Source organism: Danio rerio, chromosome 23, assembly GCF_052040795.2.
Source record: "Danio rerio strain M-AB ecotype USA chromosome 23, GRCz13ab, whole genome shotgun sequence".
Classification (NCBI taxonomy): domain Eukaryota; kingdom Metazoa; phylum Chordata; class Actinopteri; order Cypriniformes; family Danionidae; genus Danio; species Danio rerio.
Window position 1 is genome coordinate 45,218,853 of NC_141043.1, and position 21,029 is coordinate 45,239,881.

The 21,029-nt window shown below is 37.5% G+C and overlaps 1 protein-coding gene across 6 annotated transcripts in view; it reads left to right on the plus strand.

Annotated features, from left to right (window-relative positions):
• Positions 1-17,925: 17,925 nt before the first annotated feature.
• Positions 17,926-21,029, plus strand: part of podn (podocan) — a 47,226-nt gene continuing 44,122 nt past the window's right edge. For 2 of the 6 annotated variants that reach the window (XR_015523978.1, XM_087307765.1), the window contains exon 1: positions 17,975-18,330. The gene's annotated coding sequence lies outside the window, so the exon portion shown is untranslated. Of the gene's footprint in view, positions 18,331-21,029 lie in introns of all 6 variants that reach the window. The other 4 variants (XR_015523979.1, XR_015523980.1, XR_015523977.1 and 1 more) reach the window with 3 other exon arrangements.

Consider the following 21,029-nt stretch of genomic DNA (forward strand, 5'->3'; position numbering starts at 1 on the left):
ATGCTCAAACACTTTTGTACTAAATAAACCTGATTTTTCACATTAAAATGGGTTTTTTTTTTTCCAGTTCCTCCACAGATGTTGAAAGTCTAATCAAAATGAGATGCTAAAAGCCCCTCGGTCTTGAGTTTATTGCTTTTTTTTTTGAGTCACTTAAAAAAAAAACTAATTTGATCCTTGTTTTAAAGTCACAGTACACCATTCTCTCCACTAGAGGGAGTGTATTCACAATAAACAAAGGTGTATTCTGATGACTGTCTTACAAATATTTTCCTTTGGTGTTTAAATTGGTGCGGGTTTGCTTTGAAAGTGCCTTAAGTGTGTGTTTGAATAAGGCTAACAAAAAAAGATGAATGCCTTGTTAAAATATTTGACAGTCATGAGTTTTGTTCTCTTTCATCTTTAGAGTAGCTTTAGGCTTATTCGATTACACTGTCTTGATGAAACGGCACCAATTATAAATATATCTCCATTAAATATGTGCATGGATATATTTATAGTCTCCTACAGGTATTATTGGAGCATCTTTTCATGTGTGTGTCTCCCTCTCTTGTCTGTCATGCTCAAACACTTTTGTACTAAATAAACCTGATTTTTCAAAGTAAAATGGGATGTTTTTTTTCAGTTCTTCCACAGAAGGCGACAGTCTGATCAAAATAAGATGCTAAAAGCCCCTCGGTCTTGAGTTTATTGCTTTTTTTTGAGTCACTTAAAAAAAAAAAACTAATTTGATCCTTGTTTTAAAGTCACAGTACACCATTCTCTCCACTAGAGGGAGTGTTTTCACAACAAACAAAGGTGTATTTTGATGACTGTCTCACAAATATTTTCCTGTGGTGTTTAAAACGGTGCGGGTTTGCTTTGAAAGTGCCTGAAGTGTGTGTTTGAATAAGGCTAACATAAAAAAGATGAATGCCTTGTTAAAATATTTGACAGTCATGAGATTTTTTTCTCTTTCATCTTTAGAATCGCTTTAGACTTATTCGATTACACTGTCTCGATGAAACGGCACCAATTATATATATATATATATATATATATATATATATATATATATATATATATATATATATATATATATATATATATATCCATTAAATAAGTGCATGGATATATTTATAGTGTCCTACAGGTATTATTTTAGCATCATTACATGTGTGTGTCTCCCTCTCCTGCTGTCATGCTGAAACACTTTTGTACTAAATAAACCTGATCTTTCACATTAAAATGGGATTTTTTTTTCAGTTCCTTCACGGATGGTGACAGTCTGATCAAAATAAGATGCTAAAAGCCCCTCGGTCTTGAGTTTATTGCTTTTTTTTGAGTCACTTCAAAAATAATTAATTTGATCATTGTTTTAAAGTCACAGTACGCCATTCTCTCCACTAAAGGGAGTGTTTTCACAACAAACAAAGGTGTATTCTGATGACTGTCTTACAAATATTTTCCTGTGGTGTTTAAAACGGTGTGGGTTTGCTTTGAAAGTGCCTGAAGTGTGTGTTTGAATAAGGCTAAAAAAAAAAAAGATGAATGCCTGGTTAAAATATTTGACAGTCATGAGATTTGTTCTCTTTCATCTTTAGAGTAGCTTTAGGCTTATTCGATTACACTCTCTTGATGAAATGGCACCAATTATAAATATATATCCATTAAATAAGTGCATGAATATATATTGATAGTGTCCTACGGATATAATTGTAGCATTATTTCATGTCTGTGTCTCCCTTTCATGTCAACAAATTTTGAGTTTATTGCTCTCTTTTGAGTCACCTCAAAAATTACTAGTTTGATCGTTGTTTTAAAGGCGCATTATGCATTCTCTACACTAGAGGGAGTGTTTTCACAACAAACAAAGGTGTATTTTGATGACTGTCTTAAAAATATGTTCCTGTGGTGCTTTAAAAGTGCCTGAAGTGTGCGTTTCATTAAGGCTAACTGCATTTTTTGCTGTTGATTTGTGGCTTTAATAGATGGATGAAAAAAAATGGAGGACTTAAAATCTTTGACAGTCGTGAGATTTGTTCTCTTTCATCTTCAGGTCGCTCTAGGCTTTTTCATGTATACTCTCTTGACGAAACTGCAACAATTATAAATATTTATATCCATCAAATGAGTGCATCCATATATTTACAGTGTCCTACAATGTTTTTAGAGTCGCTTTAGGCTTTTTCGATCATCGTCTCTTAATGAAACGGCACCAATAATAAATAAATATCCATCAAATGAGTGCACGGATATACTTAGTGTCCTACAGGTATTGTTGGAGCATCATTTTATGTGATGTATTTCATGTCAACACATTTTGCCCAAAGACATGCAGTACAGGTGAATTGGGTAAGCTAAAATTGTCCATAGTGTAAGTGTGTGAATGAGAGTGTATGGGTGTTTTCCAGTGATAGGTTGCAGCTGGAAGGACATCCGCTGTGTAAAACATATGCTGGATAAGTTGGCGGTTCATTCCACTGTGGCGACCCCTGATTAATAAAGGGACTGAGCCGAAGAGAAAATGAATGAATGATTTTTAAAGGGCACCTACAGTGAAAAATCTACTTTTCAAGCTATTTGGACAAACGTGTATATATAGTGTATAGACCATCATATTGGGGTGATATAAACACAACATAAAAACGGTGGACCAATTGGAGCGGTTTTCAGACCGACCGCAACTTTACGTAGGAGTGCGGTCCCCCCGCCTACCGAATTGATTGACAGCTGTGCGCATTGTGTATATGTCAACAAGACCAGACATGCGCAAAGCAACCGGGAATAAAAGGTCTGTTCTGTTCGCTAGGATCAGCAATCATCATCAAATGTGATTAAGAGTAAGTTTCACATGTTTAAAGTGTTTTAAAACAGTGCTCGTGTGTAATGAAGTGCAGCGATTTACTTCAGCTTTACTTCATCAGCACAGCCGCGTGTCAGAACAATTACTGTATAAAAGAAGAAGCTTCAATCCCTGTTTGTGGACGTTAAATCAGGTTTATTTTGTACAATAACATAAGATATCCACACAGCAGTGGAGGTTAGCCTGTATCCTGTCACATTTGAGTGCAAAAACAGTGCAAAGCTAAGCGTGTGTGTGTGTGTGTGTGTGTGTGTGTGCGTGAACGTTATAACGATATTGCATGTGACTCATCAATGCAACTTCACAACAAATACTGATTAGTAAAGCTCTTACTGTAGTATTTCTCACAAACGCTACGCGAGACCTTCTTCCTTTAAGTCTGTCTGTTGTCTGACGCAGCCGAGAGAGGAGATTAAGGCCGTATACTCACACTAGGTACAGTTGCCTCGAACCGGGCCAAAGCACGCTTGTCCCCCCTGCCATCTCCCCCGACGGCCCGCGCTCACACCATATCGGGCCTCGGCGCGCTTATGTCATCGCTGCTGCTCTGTTCAGTGAGAAGCGCTCTCTATGGCAAGCCTTTTTAGCATTTAAATCTTTGTTCTGACTCCATAAATATATTTAGAGATATCTCTAATTATATTTTGACTAGTCATAATTATAATTCCACTACTCAGAATGACAATTAGAGATATCTGCAATTACAATTGTACTAGTATGAAATCAGATTGGAGATATCTGCAAATATATTATGACTAGTCATATTCCTCCATTGACTTCCATTGAAAAATATTTGCAGATATCTCTAAATGAGTTTTGATTAGTCACAATTGTAATTAGAGATATCTCTAACTAGAGTTTTTACTAGTCATAATACATTTGGAGATATCCTTAATTCGATATATTCAGAGATATTTACAAATATATTTGAAGATATCTCTAATTAATTTACTAATAGTCGAATTACAGTTGTAGATATCTTGAATTGGATTTTTGACTAGTCAAAATTCATTTGGAGATATCTCTAATTACAATTGTGACTAGTCAAAACTTATTTAGAGATATCTGCAAATATTTTTTAATGGAAGTCAATGGAGGAATATGACTAGTCAGTAATAATATATTTGCAGATATTTCCAATCTGACTAGTCGAATTATAATTATGACTAGTCAAAATATAATTATAGATATCTCTAAATATATTTATGGATAGTCAGAACAAGGTTTAAATGCTAAAACAGCTTGCCATACGCTCTCACTCAGTAGCACAGTGGAGATTTCTCTAGTTATATCCTTTCAGTTTGTTATGCAGTGACATGCAGTCAAATATTTCGCCAAACAGTCCTTAGGGATGCGGTGACACGCAGTCAGATATTTCACCGGACAGATCCGCCACTTTTGGCGCTCATAAACAATCATAAAGCTCTCGTGCTGCAGGAATGAGGAGGTCTGCTGAAGGCGCGCAGCTGTCATGCTGTGAGGAGTTCTCGTCTTTAATGAACTACGGCAGTTTGGGTTCACTGAACAGTAAGAATGTTTAATTAATCCATATGAAACAACCCCTTAAAAGTCACGTATCGCTTTCAGTTTCAAAGCCCAAGTGATCCGCGCTCAGGCACACCTCTTCCAACAGGGCCAGGGCCGGCCAAGTGAACCGTGCTTGAGCCCGATTCAGCGCACTCACACTTCTCAAACGATCCGGGAAACGGGCCTGGCCACGGTACGGATGGCATAGTGTGAGTAGGCCCTAAAGCACGTGGGAAGGCAAGTAGAAACAGTAGGCGGGGAAGACTCGTCTTAAAGGCGCAGTACGACAAAACCACTGCCTGGTGGAAATCAGTATAAAACAGGCTCTTGTAAAAGGTATAATGAAAATTTTGATGGGTGTTTTGAGCTGAAACTTTATATACACATTCTAGATACGCAAAAGACTTATATTAAATCTGAAAAAAGGGGTAACCTAGGTGCCCTTTAATAAATTACTGGGGAACCAGTGAGTTACTGTAGATCAGGGGTCACTAATCTTGGTCCTGGAGGTCCGGTGCCCCGCAGGGTTTAGCTCCAACTTGCCTCAACACACCTGCCTGGATGTTTCAAGCATACCTAGTAAGACCTTGATTAGCTTGTTCAAGTGTGTTTGATTAAGGTTGGAGCTAAAATTTGCAGGACACCGGACCTCCAGGAACAGATTTGGTGATCCCTGCTGTAGATTATACAGGAAATTGTTAACTGCAGATATACTGAACCGATATACAGACGATACTGTTGCAAACCAGTAACCATTGTATTTAACCAGTAACCTTCCCTAGTATATTTTGTATTCCTGCTATGGATGTTTATTATTGCATCCCACCCCAACATTGTTCAAATATCTTCTTTTGTAATTCACAGAAGAAAAAAATGCATAAACCTTTAAAATCACTTGCAATTGGTGTGAAAATGTTCATGTTTCATCTCTTTAAGCCTCTTTGCATGCATGTCTGCTGACTAAATAGCAGAAAGCCAATTTGATGCAGCAGGAAAGCAATTTGAGCGTAAAGCAACACTTTTCCCTCAGTGCTCAGGTCATGTTTCTGCTTGTTTGCCTGTATATCATTTTCATGCTCTTCTTCTGAGATTATACAGTACAAGTGTGTTTTCCAGCACTCGCAGAAAAGGCTCAGACGCTTCCACCCGAAGCTAATGGCCACAATCCAGCCTGCCACGCTTTGTTTTTCCTTTGAAAAACTTCAGCTGAAACACTAAATCCCTGAAATTGTTAATGAGCTCTGACCTAAATTCCACAGCAGAGACTCTCTCTCTCTCTCTCTCTCTCTCTCTCTCTCTCTCTCTGGAAAGCATATTTAGCAGTTGTAGTGAATATTTTTATATGGTGTCGTTTATTTTGATGCTTTTATAATATCTAATAAAGAGAACATTTATTTTTCAATTGTTGAATTTAGTTTTAGGCCAAGCAAAACTGACTTTATTTAATGGCATGGCATTGCATTTTAGTATTTATTCCGTTTTATTTGAACAATAAAGTTCAAAGTAGTTTTAAAGCAATGTTGGGTTAAATATTGACAAAACAACTGATGGGTTTTTCCTTTGGGGTAGTTCCTTTATTTATCAGGGGCCACCACAGCGGAATGAAACGCCAACTATTCCATCCACTATTCCCTTCCAGCTGGAACTCAGTACTGAAAAACACCCAAACACACTCACGTTCACACTCATTCACTATGGCCTATTTAGCTTACTCAATTCACCTATAGCTCATGTGTTTGGACTGTGGGGTAAACCAGGTCACCTGGCGGAAACCCACGCCAACACGGGGAGAACATGCAAATGCCAACTGGCCCAGCCAGGACTCAAACCTAGCGCCCTACTTGCTGTGAGGTGACAGTGTTAACCACTGAGAGACCGTGTCACCCAGTGTTTTTCAATGAAATTTAAATTGCACTTTTTAACACAACAGCTTGTCCATATTTGACCCATTAAAAATACATACATTTATGTATTCATAATTTTGATGTTTGATCTAATGTTAATGCAAATGTTAAGCTCTATTGTAAACACTGACTTTTTAATAACAGGTATTGCAGTGTCATTTGTTTATGCAAAATTTCCTTTGATAACGTACATCTATGTACATTTCTGTAGAGCACCAACTATGTCCCAGGAGCGTTTTTTTTTTTTTTTTTTAATAAAGTTTTTGTTTTCGCAGATCCACCAGACGCCGTTGTGTACGCTTTTTAAGGTTCTCAAATTTCTCTCGCTAGTGTCAATCGGGCCTGCTGTTCTCACGTAAATCCACCAGAGGCCGCTGTCAACTGACTGAATGACTGACTGACTGACCCACCTTCCTCCTTGTCTAAACCCAACCAATAACCCAATGTTTTCAAAAGCACCGATTAACCTGCCCACCCACACACAACAGAGAGTTTTCAAAAGCAATACAGATATAGAAAAGCCCTTGCCTGATTTTTACCACCTTTTTCAGATTTTACCAAATTTTCACCCTGTTATTCATTCATTTTCTTTTCGGCTTAGTCCTTTTATTAATCCGGGGCCGTCACAGCAGAATGAACCGCCAACTTATCCAGCACATTTTTTTATGCAGTGGATGCCCTTCCAGCTGCAACCCATCTGTGGGAAACACAATCATTCACACTCAATTGCTACGGACAAGTAAGCTTACTCAATTCACCTGTACCGCATGTCTGTGGACTGTGGGGGAAACCGGAGCACTCATGCAAACGCAGGGAGAACATAAAAAACTCCACACAGAAACGCCAACTGACCGAGCCGAGGCTCGAACTAGCGACCTTCTAGCTGTAAGACGACAGCACTACCTACTGCACCACTGCGTCACCCCACTCGGGTATTTACTTGTATATTTTATTTTCTGGCTTTTGTTTTTGTTTTACTTACTGCTTTCTAGACACTTGTCTTCGCCGGACTCCAACCCTATCATCGCAGTCAATCCTCCCTGCGTCTCCTACTACTACTACTAGCTACTACCTACTACTTTTTCCGTCTCAAGATGGTGCATAACAGTGTAAAAAAGTATAACGGTGAAAGTAATCTGAAATACTTGTATGAGCTTGTTGTTCAGTGGTTATCTAGGAATAACATAACATATGTCGTAATTGATCAATAAAAAACAAGTATTACAATAAGCCATATAATAACAAGGCTATAACTTGTTGGCTGTTCTGCTATTCCATTAACAAGGTTAATTACAAGTCATAAAGGTGAGCCTTCAGCATTCAGCACACATGCAATGTGAACAGCGTTTTGATGATTCAGATATTGAATTTGCAATAGAGTAAAATAGGTGTAATGAACAGCACCTTAAGCGATTCATTCAATCATTCATTTTCTTGTCGGCTTAGTCCCTTTATTAATCCGGGGTCGCCACAGCGCAATGAACCGCCAACTTATCCAGCAAGTTTTTTACGCAGCGGATGCCCTTCTAGCCGCAAACCATCTCTGGGAAACATCCACACACGCATTCACACACACACTCATACACTACGGACAATTCAGCCTACCAAATTCACCTGTACCGCATGTCTGTGGACTGTGGGGGAAACCGGAGCACCCGGAGGAAACCCACACGAACGCAGGGAGAACATGCAAACTCCACACAGAAACGCCAACTGACCCAGCCGAGGCTCGAACTAGCGACCTTCTAGCTGTGAGGCGACAGCACTACCTACTGCACCACTGCATCACCCCACTCGGGTATTTACTTGTATATTTTATTTTCTGGCTTCTGTTTTTGTTTTACTTACTGCTTTCTGGACACATGTCTTCGCCGGATTCCAACCCCATCATCGCAGTCAATCCTCCCTGCATCTCCTACAACTACTAGCTACTACCTACTACTTTTTCTGTCTCAAGATGGTGCATAACAGTGTAAAAAAGTATAACGGTGAAGGTAATCTGAAATACTTGTATGAGCTTGTTGTTCAGTGGTTATCTAGGAATAACATACCTACGGAAATAACATATGTCGTAATTGACCAATAAAAACCAAGTATTACAATAAGCCATATAATAACAAGGCTATAACTCGTTGGCTGTTCTGCTATTCCATTAACAAGGTTAATTACAAGTCATAAAGGTGAGCCTTCAGCATTCAGCGCACATGCAATGTGAACAGCGTTTTGATGATTCAGATATTGAATTTGCAATAGAGTAAAATAAGTGTAATGAACAGCACCTTAAGCGATTCAGGATTTTTATATTGTGTTTTTTCTTTGGTTTCAGCTTGAGAAAGTTATGCTCATTTTATAGTAGCTACAGCAGCTGCAAAATGCTGAAATGACCGTTAAGAGCCTTTCGTTTCTATGAAGGCGTTTTATTGAATCCCACATATCTCAGTGTGCTTCGCTTTCAGATTGTTTTCATGTAGCTTCATCTCTTGAGAGCTGAACTCAAGCATCGCATGCACCCTTGATGAACTCAACACGCATAGTAGAGCTTAAATCACGTCCTGTTTTCCAAATTTCAGAGGAGAGATGAGCTACAAATTTGAGGTCCAACAGCAGGTTGTAGGTCTCATCTGTTGTCTGACCTTAGGGAGTGTTTACCGGTCAGACCGACGGAGTGTTGTCGCTTCTCCAGGAAGTGTTTTCAGGCTGTATATTTCTAGGCCATCAGTTTTATTGTCCGTTTCCGCAAGTTCCCAGTCACCAGACACAGAGGAGTAAAAAGGAAAGAGGATTTTTATTAACCTGCAAGATCCAAGCAGGTGTTTAGCCACCCGAAACAGTGGCGTTTTCTTTCTGAAATGCTTTCTATTATCGTAGTTTAATGTGCAGAGGCTATGTTTGTTGGTCGATTCCAAAGGCTAAACAGAGTCATAATTTAGTTTGGAGGATGTTGGTGCTCATTAATATTCACAACCCTTACAATTAAGGTAAAATCAGTGCATTTGGTTTCTTAATTTCTTTAATTTCCAATGCATTTATTTCTAATGCTAATTTTAATTCTTCATTTAATGCTAGTAAATCTAATTTCTAATGCTAATTCCTAGAGTTGTATGTAAATCTGTTTCTGGATAATTTTAGCACTTACTTTAGCCACAGGCACATGCCCAATATGTAGATTTCAAGGAAAAATGTAAACTTATGGTGTTATATTTTAATGGTTTAAGTGCATGATCCACAGTGCAGAGCGCAGATGCACTTACGCCCGACTCACACGGTGCGTCAGCGTCAACGCTTGCCATTGTCTTTGAATGGGTGACGTCAAGCCTTGCTGAATTGAATTGTGGATCCATCCGGCGCTGCTTCATGCTCGCTACCAGAACCAAACACCACGGAAGTGTCAACCTATCAGATCACTTTAGCTCAGACAGTAGCATTTTATCTATTATCTGTCTATCAGTAATTCTATCTTTCTAGCATTCCTTCTATCTGTCTGTCCATCAATTTGTCCGATAGAGGATGTTTCTAGTAGACATCTGTCCATCTATTTTTCTATCTACCTGTTCATCTATCCATGCATCTGTCTGTCCTTCTGTCTATTGTTCCATCTATCCATCCATCGATCAATTGGTAATCTCCATCCATCCATCTATCAATAATATCCATCCGTCCATCCATCCATCCTTCCAACCATCCATCTATCCATTTATCCATCCATCAATTGGTAATCTCTATCCATCCATCCATCCATCCATCCATCAATTGGTAATCTCTATCCATCCATCCATCCATCCATCCATCCATCCATCCATCCATCAATAAAATCCATCCATCTGGTAATAATATCCATCCATCCATCCATCCATCTATCCACCCATCCATCAATTGATAATCTCCATTCATCCAGTCATCCATCCATCAATATCATCCGTCATTCATCCATCCATCCATACATCCATTCATACATACATCTATAATATCCATCCATCAATTGATAATCTACCCATCCATCCATCCATCAATAAATTCCAACCATCCATCCATCAGTTGATAATCTCCATCCATCTATTCATCCATCAATATTTTCCATCATCCATCCATCCATCTATCCATCCATCCATCCATCCATCCATCCATCCATCCATCCATCCATCCATCCATATTATTCATTCATCCATCAATTGATAATCTCCTTCCATCCATTTATCCATCTATCAATAATATCCATCCATCCATCCATCAGTTAATAATCTCCATCCATCTATCTATCTATCCATACATCAATATATTCATTCATTCATTCATTATTCATTCATAATCCCATCCATCCATCCATCCCTCAGTTGATAATCTCCATCCATCTATCCATGCATCAATATTTTCATTCATTCATTCATTCATTCATTCATTCATTCATTCATTCATTCATTCATTCATTCATTCATTCATTCATTCATTCATTCATTCAGTCAGTCATTCATTCATTCATACATGAATTGATAATCTCCATCCATCTATCCATCCATCAATAATATCCATCCATCCATCAGTTGATAATCTCCATCCTTCCATCTATCCATCCATCCAATCATCCATCCAATCATCCATCCAATCATCCATCCATCCATCCATCCATCCATTCAATCATCCATCCATCCATCCATCCATCCATCCATCCATCCATCCATCCATCCATCCATCCATCCATCCATCCATCCATCCATCCATCCATCCATCCATCCATCCTTTTGTTTGTATTTCTGTCCTTCCATTCATCAGTCTTTTTGTTTGTCTATCTATCTATCTATCTATCTATCTATCTATCTATCTATCTATCTATCTATCTATCTATCTATCTATCTATCTATCTATCTATCTATCTATCTATCTGGATTATTAACATGTATCATATCTGATGCTAAATATTTTAAATCGTGGGTAATTGCTGCAGCCTGAAATATTTCTGCATTATTTCATGCAATTCAAGTGAATCTTTCGAGTAAGAGTCACAGGTGATTTGCAGGACAAGCTGTTTTCAACGCTCTTTATTATTAGGCTTAAAAGAAAAACGTGTCTAGACTGGATAAATGAGGTTATTCTCGTATGTTTGCAGGTTTATTCAGTTTCCATTTGAGATTTGAAGTGTTCATGGGGTTGAAGGTGAGTCTGACTTACTCTGACACTGAACGTGTGTTCATTTATTTTTCTCCGTAAATGACTTTTAAAGGAATGCAGTGCGTTTAATTAGTAATGACTGGAGTACTTTATGGAGCTTCATCCACAATTCCTCTTGAGGAAACCTGAAATCAAACATTAATGATACTTGGTCTTTCACGAGACATGAAATCATAAGGTTGTCGTATGCCAATATTTCAGGAATGGAATGAATATTTTTGTGTGTGCTGGTTTCTGTTAAGGCTAGTTATGTCAGGTATTTTCATTATTTACTCATTTCTTTTCTCATTTAAAAAATGAACAGTATTTCCACTCATGTTGAATGATAAAAAAGCAAACTCACTCAAAAACATTTTGAAGGCTGTGTTATTTATACTAAAGAATGCATGTATGGGGTGGCTGTGGTTAGCACTGTTCCCTTACAACAAGAAGGTTGCTGGTTCTAGTCCTGACTGGACCCGTGTTGGCTTGGGTTCCCTTCGGGTGCTCTGTTTTCCCCCACAGTCTAAAAACATGCGCTTTAGACCTTTTTCTTAGAGCGCGAAATGACCTATGATGCTTTTCATGTATGCACAATTAGGAGGCGTTAAACTTCCAGTCGGCAGCTGATGCATGTAAACAGTCACATTCGGACAGCTTCGAAATGAAATGTTTAAATTTATTTTACTTGCTTTTAACATCTTTGAACTAATCCTGCTGTCGATCAGCACCATCTCCTGGACTGGTTATTTAAAAAAATATAATCTAATGGGATGTAAAACATCTGGGGCCTCAAGTATCAAAAACTTTGCGTACGCCAGGTTTTACGCTCACGTTTGGATTTACTAACGATAAAATGAACTTGGCAATGTGCGTTAGTCCATGCCAACTTCATGCCTTGCGTACGTGCATTTCTTGTGTGTCTGTTTTATTTCCATTGGCGACTCCTAGAGGCAGTTGTGTTAAATTGCACACTACAACGTGTCTTTGAGCCGTGTAATGGCAGCTGTATGAGACAGGTTCATCCGCATGTCTAGCGGGTATATAAGGTTTCCATTCCATGCACTTGACCAGCCCACATTAAAGCGCAATTAATAATTAACAATTAACAATTAATAAAGTAATCGGAGCGATCTATTGCACACACATTGCTATAAAGGCGCCACCTGAAGATGAATTTTCATACGTGAATCAGAAACATTTACATTCAATTAATGTAATAAAATAAATAAATAAATAAATAAATAAATGATGAACAGGTGAATTGGGTAGGCTAAATTGTCCATAGTGTATGAGTGTGTGTGTGTGTGTGTGTGTGAATGTTTCCCAGAGATGGGTTGCGGCTGGAAGGGCATCCGCTGCGTAAAAACTTGCTGGATAAATTGGCGGTTCATTCCGCTGTGGCGACCCCAGATTAATAGAGGGACTAAGCCGACAAGAAAAAAAGGGATCGAACGTGTCAGCGTGAGTTGGCATGCGTTCTACGAGCTACGCTGATCACGCTGTTAAAGATACTACCATATTATACACCTTTTACCTTTTAACTCTCATTCATAACGCTCTCATTCATAACTCTTCACTTTTTCACTTTTTTTTATGTTACTGGAAAACGGATTAAATTCTTTTATTTCCTCAGAATTTTACAAACAATACACCATAATGTGAAAAATCTTATTTAAAAAAAACCCTGAAACATCACATGTACATAAGTACTCACAGCCTTTGCGCAGTACTGTGTTGATGCTTCTTTAGCAGCAATTACAACTTCAAGTCTTATTAAATATGTTGCTACAACTTTGGCACACCTGTCTTTGGGATTTTTTGTCCATTCCTCTTTGCAGGACCACTCATGCTCTATCAGGTTGAATTTTCAGATCTCTCTAGAGACGTTCAATAGGATTAAGGTCTGGGATCTGGTTGGGCCACTCAAGGACATTCACCGAGTTATTGTGTAGCCACTCAATTGATATTTTGGTGGTGTGCTTTGGATCATTGTCCTGCTGGAAAGTGAACCGTCGCCCAAGTCAAGAGCACTCTAAAGCAGGTTTTCATTCAGGATGTCTCTGTACATTGCTGCATTCATCTTTCCCTCTATCCTGGCTAGTTTTCCAGTTCCTGCTGCTGAAAAACATCCCCATAGCATAATTCTGCCACTAGGGATGGTATGAGCCTGGTGATGAGTGGTGACTGGTTTTCTCCAAATGTTGATCACCTCCCTGACTGAGGCCCTTCCCCGATCAGTCAGCTTAGATGGCCGGCCAGCTCTAGGAAGAGTCCTGGTGGTATTAAACATCTTCCACTTATGATTGATGGAGGCCACTGTGTTCATCGGAACTTTCAGAGTTTTCCTGTAACCTTTCGCAGCCTTGTGCCTTGAGACAATCCTGTCTCGGAGGTCTACAGACAGTTCCTTTGTCTTCATGCTTGGTTTGTGCTTTGACATACCTGGGACTTTTTGACCCTAGGAGCTTATTTAGACAGGTGTATGCCTTTTCAATTAATGTCCAATCAACTGAATTGACCACAGGTGAACTTCAATTAAGCTGCTAATACATCTCAAGAATGGTCAGTGGAAACAGAATGTACCTGAGCTCAATTTAGAGCTTCACGGCAAAGGCTGTGAATACTGATGTACTTGAGTTTTCAGGTTTTTATTTGTAATAAATTTGCTACAATTTCAAGAAATCTTTTTTTCGCAGTGTCATTATGGGGTATTGTGTGTAGAATGTTGAGGAAATAAATGAATTTAATCCATTTTGAAATAAGGCTGTAACATAAAGAAATGTGGAAAAAGTAAAGCGCTATGAATATTTTTCGGATGCACTGTACATATCCAGGCCAAACAAATGTAATTCACCAAAATGTTTGACACATGCTCGTAGCCTATTGTACTGTCACAAGGTAAAAAAAATAGTGACATTTTGAAATGACAGAAAAGTATGAAAAGAAAATGAAAGATTGAATGAATGGATAAATAATATAAATTTGGCTCAGAAATAAAAAATAAAAAAAATCTCAGCAGTTGGTTTTGTCCATATTTTATCCAAATTTGAGTTGAAATAACCCAGTGTTCATTAATTAATTAATTTATTTTCTTTTTAGCTTAGTCCCTTTATTAGTATGGGGTCGCCACAGCAGAATGAACCGCTAACTTATCCAGCACATGTTTAACGAAGCGGAAGCTCTTCCATCTGCAACCCCTCACTGGAAAACACCCATACTCACTTTATCACACACACACACTACAGCCAATTTAGCTTACCTAATTCACTTGTAGTGCATGACCTTGGACAGTGGGGGAAACCGGAGCACCGGGAGGAAACCCACGCCAACACAGGGGGAACATGACAATCTCACATACAAACCCACACACAGAAATGCCGACTGGCCCAACAAAGGCTTGAATCAGCAACCTTCTTGCTGTGAGGCGATTTTGCTACCCACTGCATTGCACCATATCATATTAAAATGTATCATATAAAAATATATAAATATAAAAGTCTAAATTTATTTAATATTCAAAATTATTATATAGTGTTTGATATATAAAACGTATACGATAGTATATACGTACAATGTTTTAACACATCTGGTAAGAAATGGATAAACCCAACTGTTTTCAATTTAATTATTAACCCCATATTTTACCAAAGCTTGAGTTGTAATAGCTCAGCATTTTGTTTGAAGTAAAACAAGCAATTGATAATAATAAACAATAACATTTAAATTTAGTATGTTGAATTTACTCAATCTAAAGTATATGAGAAACTGAACAAGCGATTATTAAATATTCAGACAGAAACAACATCACGCATTGAATGAATGCTGGAAATAGCGCTCTGTTGTTGCTAATACAGTACAAATGTTCTTTATTTAGTAGATGTTTATCCAACGTGTCTTTCAAATAAGCTACAGAGACAGAAATATACCTAGCGTACAATGCCAGGTTTATTAGAAAGCTAGATCACATTATTAGATTTGTTAGACGAGCTAAACAACAAAATGAATGCAGAAACAGAATGAATGAATGCAGAAACAGAGTAACGTGACAGTGGGTGCATTCGTTTTCCAGGTTAAGCTCTCCTAGATGTACCTTTTGCTTTTTCATCAGCACGAATGTGAGCATTCGTCTGACCCTCTTTTCTTCTCCTCCATTGTCTGATTTCAAAGCCATTAAGAGGAGATTTCAGCACATTTAGAAAGTCTGCGAGTGCAGCAGTTGGAGTTAATGGCAGTCAAAGATGTTTACATGAGATCTGCTTCCTGCTTTTTACATTAGAGTTTGTCCTTGCTGGGTTTGAGGATTCTGTCTCCGCTCGCTTTATCCACACGCTAATGTCCTGAAACAAGTCCATGTTCTTTCTTTCTTTCACTTCATCCATTTATTTCTTTGTTCATCCATTCATTATCTATCTATCTATCTATCTATCTATCTATCTATCTATCTATCTATCTATCTATCTATCTATCTATCTATCTATCTATCTATCTATCTATCTATCTATCTGTCTATCTGTCTATCTGTCTATTCATTCATCAATCCATCCATTAATAATATCCATCAGCCATCCATCCATCCATCCATCCATCCATCCATCCATCCATCTATCCATCCATCCACCCGTCCATCAAACTTTAAATCCATCCATCCATCCATTTGATAATCTCCATCCATCCATTAATCATTAATCATCCATTCATTTATCCATCCATCAATTCATCCATCCATCCATCCATCCATCCATCCATCCATCCATCGATAATCTTCATTCATCAATCCATCCATTAATAATATCCATCAGCCAGCCATCCATCCATCCATCCATCTATCCATCCATCCATCCATCCATCCATCCATCCATCCATCCATCCATCCATCCATCCATCCATCCATCCATCTATCCATCCATCCACCCGTCCATCAAACTTTAAATCCATCCATCCATCCATCGATAATCTTCATTCATCCATCCATCCATTAATAATATCCATTAGCCATCCATCCATCCATCCATCCATCCATCCATCCATCCATCCATCCATCCATCTATCCATCCATCCACCCGTCCATCAAACTTTAAATCCATCCATCCATCCATTTGATAATCTCCATCCATCCATTAATCATTAATCATCCATTCATTTATCCATCCATCAATCCATCCATCCATCCATCAATAACCTCCACCCATCAATCCGTCCATCCATCGATAATCTCTATCCATCTATTTATCTACCAATAATCTCCATCCATCCATCAATCCATCCCTTCATCTATCCATCAATTCATTGATAATCTTCATACATTCATCCATGGATCCATCCATCAATAATGTCCATCCATCAATCCATCTATCAATCCATCGATAATGTCCATCCATCCATTAATCCATCTCCATCTATCTATCCATTGATAATCTCCATCCATTCATTATTCGATAATCCCCATCCATCTTCCATGCATCCATTGATAATATCCATCCATCAACCCATCCATCAATAATATCCATGCATCCATCCATCCATCGTTAATCTCAATCCATCCATCTATCCATCTTTGAGCTTTTCATTGTTTTCATTCATTCAATCATTTTATTTTTGGCTTTATTACTTCATTAATCTGGAGTGAAACGAACTGCCAACTAATCCACCATATGTTTTACACAGCGTATGCCCTTCCATCTACAACCCATCACTGGGAAACATCCATACAAACTCATCCACAAACATACACTACGGACAGTTTAGCCTACCCAATTCACCTGTACCGCATATCTTTGGACTGTGAGGGGAAACTGGAGCACCCAGAGGAAACCCACGCGAACACGAGGAGAACATGCAAACTCCACACAGAAACGCCAACTGACTCAGCCGAGGCTCGAACCAGTGACCTTCTTGCTATGCGGCGATCATGCTACCCAATGCACCACCGTGACGCTTTTCTAAAATCATTATGCCATTTAATATTTGTACCATATAAATTATTCATTCATTCATTTTCTTGTCGGCTTAGTCCCTTTATTAATCCGGGGTCGCCACAGCGGAATGAACCACCAACTTATCCAGCAAGTTTTTACGCGGCGGATGCCCTTCCAGCCGCAACCCACTTCTGGGAAACATCCACACACACATTCAAACACACACACTCATACACTAAGGACAATTTAGCCTACCCAATTCACCTGTACCGCATGTCTTTGGACTGTGGGGGAAACCGGAGCACCCGGAGGACGCGAAGGCAGGGAGAACATGCAAACTCCACACAGAAACGCTAACTGAGCTGAGGTTCGAACCAGCGACCTTCATGCTGTGAGGCTACAGCACTACTGCGTCACTGCCTCGCCTCCATATAAATCAGCAAACTGCAAACATTTACAGTTTGCATTTTGCAGTTTATTTGCAAACTTACTGCACAATACATCAAAAACCGGTGATGAATTCAAACATCATGCAATTTGATTTAGCAGGGTGCATATAAATTATAGGTTTCAAAGACAAATCAAAAGCACATGTTCTTCTACTTGACCCATTTGTTTCCTAACGCTTCACGAACTTCCTCAATGTCAATGACAAACTCATAATGTTGTTTACAGTTGAAGATAAGATCATCGCACACCCATTCACTGTACTATACATGCAAAATGATCTTCCCCAAAATACGAAATCCAAAGCCTCATATTTCAACTACAATCATGGAAAAGCGACGTTAATTTTTTCTGGCGACACCACTTTCCTCTTGTCTGAAATCTCTCCCTCTTTTTCTCTTCACACATCTGGAAGCTGCAACGGATGACCGTGTCTCTCCAGCGCTGCTGATTTTATGATGTGTTTGGACTCTTTTAGGAAGCTTCGACACGCTGGACGTTTGCTATAACTCTGTTTGGAGTCTCCTAACACAAAAAAAAAACTAAGGTAAGACTTTATTCCTTATTGAGTTTGAGCAGTGATCCAATTCCAGCTGTTTTGTTTGAGGTTATATTGTATCTGCTGTCATGTGTTTTGCATATTACTGTATCTTTTATAGGATCTGAGTCTTTTCAGTAACATCAGGGTTTTGAATATGAAAAGCATGAGGGTTAAGGTAACTTTGATATGATATGATAATTAGTGCTATTATTATTAGTAGTAATAGTTAGTAGTAGTACAGTTAAGAGATTTTGTCTTTTTTCTAATCCAAATATCTAAAATTCTTCAATCAAGAAGCATTTTCTGCACAAGCAAAAAAAAAAAAAAAAGTTTTTACAAGAATTTTAGCTCATTAAACTCTTGATTTGCCATATATTACAGTTAGTAAGGTAGTAGTTGAGTTTACTCTGCAAAAATGTCTTGTTTTTAGTCCAAATATCTAACAATTCTTAATCAAGAAGCATTTTCTGCACAAGCAAATAAAATATAGTGTTTTTTACAAGAATTTTAACTCATTAAACTCCTAATGTGCTGCTTATTAATAGTTACTAGGGTAGTAGTTGAGTTTACACTGCATAATGTCTTGTCTCTAGTCCATATATCTAAAATTTTTCAATAAAGAAGCATTTTCTGCACAAGCAAATAAAATATAGTGGTTTTTACAAGAATTTTAACTCATTAAACTCCTAATTTGCTACTTAATAATAGTTAGTAAGGTCGTAGTTGACTTTACAGTGCAAAAAATGTCTTGTTTCTGGTCCAGATATCTAAAACTCTTCAATCAAGAAGCATTTTCTGAACAAGCTTAAACAATATAGTCATTTTTACATGAATTTTTCGCTCATTAAACTCCTAATTTGCTGCTTGTTAATAGTTATCACGGTAGTAGCTGAGTTAACTGCAAAACAATTATTGTTTCTGTTCCAAATATCTAAAACATCTTTAATCAAGAAGCATTTTCTGCACAAGCAAAAATAAATAAATAAATATAAAAAAAATAATAATAAAAAAAATTCTAGTCATTTTTACAAGAATTTTAACTCATTAAACTTCTAATGTGCTGCTTATTAATAGTTACTAGGTTAGTAGTTGAGTTTACACTACTAAATGTCTAGTCTCTAGTCCATATATCTAAAATTTTTCAATAAAGAAGCATTTTCTGCACAAGCAATAAAAATATAGTCGTTTATACACAAATTTTAACTCATTAAACTTCCAATTTGGTGCTTATAATTATTATTAAGGTAGTAGTTGAGTTTACACTGCAAAAAATGTCTTGTTTCTAGTCCAAATATCTAACAATTCTTAATCAAGAAGCATTTTCTGCACAAGCAAATAAAATATAGTGGTTTTTACAAGAATTTTAACTCATTAAACTCCTAATTTGCTACTTAATAATAGTTAGTAAGGTCGTAGTTGACTTTACAGTGCAAAAAATGTCTTGTTTCTGGTCCAGATATCTAAAACTCTTCAATCAAGAAGCATTTTCTGAACAAGCTTAAACAATATAGTCATTTTTACATGAATTTTTCGCTCATTAAACTCCTAATTTGCTGCTTGTTAATAGTTATCACGGTAGTAGCTGAGTTAACTGCAAAACAATTATTGTTTCTGTTCCAAATATCTAAAACATCTTTAATCAAGAAGCATTTTCTGCACAAGCAAAAAGAAATAATTAAATAATAAAAAAATAATAATAAAAATTCTAGTCATTTTTACAAGAATTTTAACTCATTAAACTCCTAATGTGCTGCTTATTAATAGTTACTAGGGTAGTAGTTGAGTTTACACTGCAAAATGTCTAGTCTCTTGTCCATATATCTAAAAATTTTTAATAAAGAAGCATTTTCTGCACAAGCAATAAAAATATAGTCGTTTATACACAAATTTTAACTCATTAAACTGCCAATTTGGTGCTTATAATTAGTTATTATAAATTCAAAGTATAAAGCATTTTTTGCAGTGTAAATTCAACTACTTAATAACTATTAATATACAGCGAATTAGTTAGTGCATGGTTTGTTAATTGCAATAATAGCAAGAATGTACCTTAAAATAAAGTGTGACTGAGCTTATATGCATAGTGAGATCCCACTTTTTCAATTTAAAGCAAGCTTCTCATTACAAATTTAGCATGTCTGTGCAGTGCTGCTGATTTTCTGATGTGTTTAGACTGTTTTAGGAAGCTTCGACTCTTGCATGAATTATGCATTGATACTACATCACATCTGTGCTTTTTTCCTCAAAGTTTATTGAGATTTGCAGGGCATGTGAAATGATTCCAGCTGTCTTGTGTGTGTGTGTGTGTGTGTGTGTGTGTGTGTGTGTGTGTGTGTGTGTGTGTGTGTGTGTGTGTGTGTGTGTGTGTATGTGTGTGTTTTGATCTTAAACAGGTGTGTTATCTACTGTCATGTGTTTTGGCTTGTGTCAGTAGTACTGTATGTGTTTTTTGTTTATATTGTACCGTACAGTAGTGTTGTATATGTTGTTTATATAGTACAGTAGGTTTTATAGTACAATGTTAACAATTTCCCGTAGAATCTACAGTAACATCCAAGCAGCAGTTTGCCAGTAACTTATTGTAAATCAGTTACAGCAAAAATACTGTATTCACATTAACAGCACCATTGATTTTGCTCTATGTGAATTTACAGAATTGTGAGTACTTTACATCTTTACTGTAGAATATACAGTAATTTTCACAA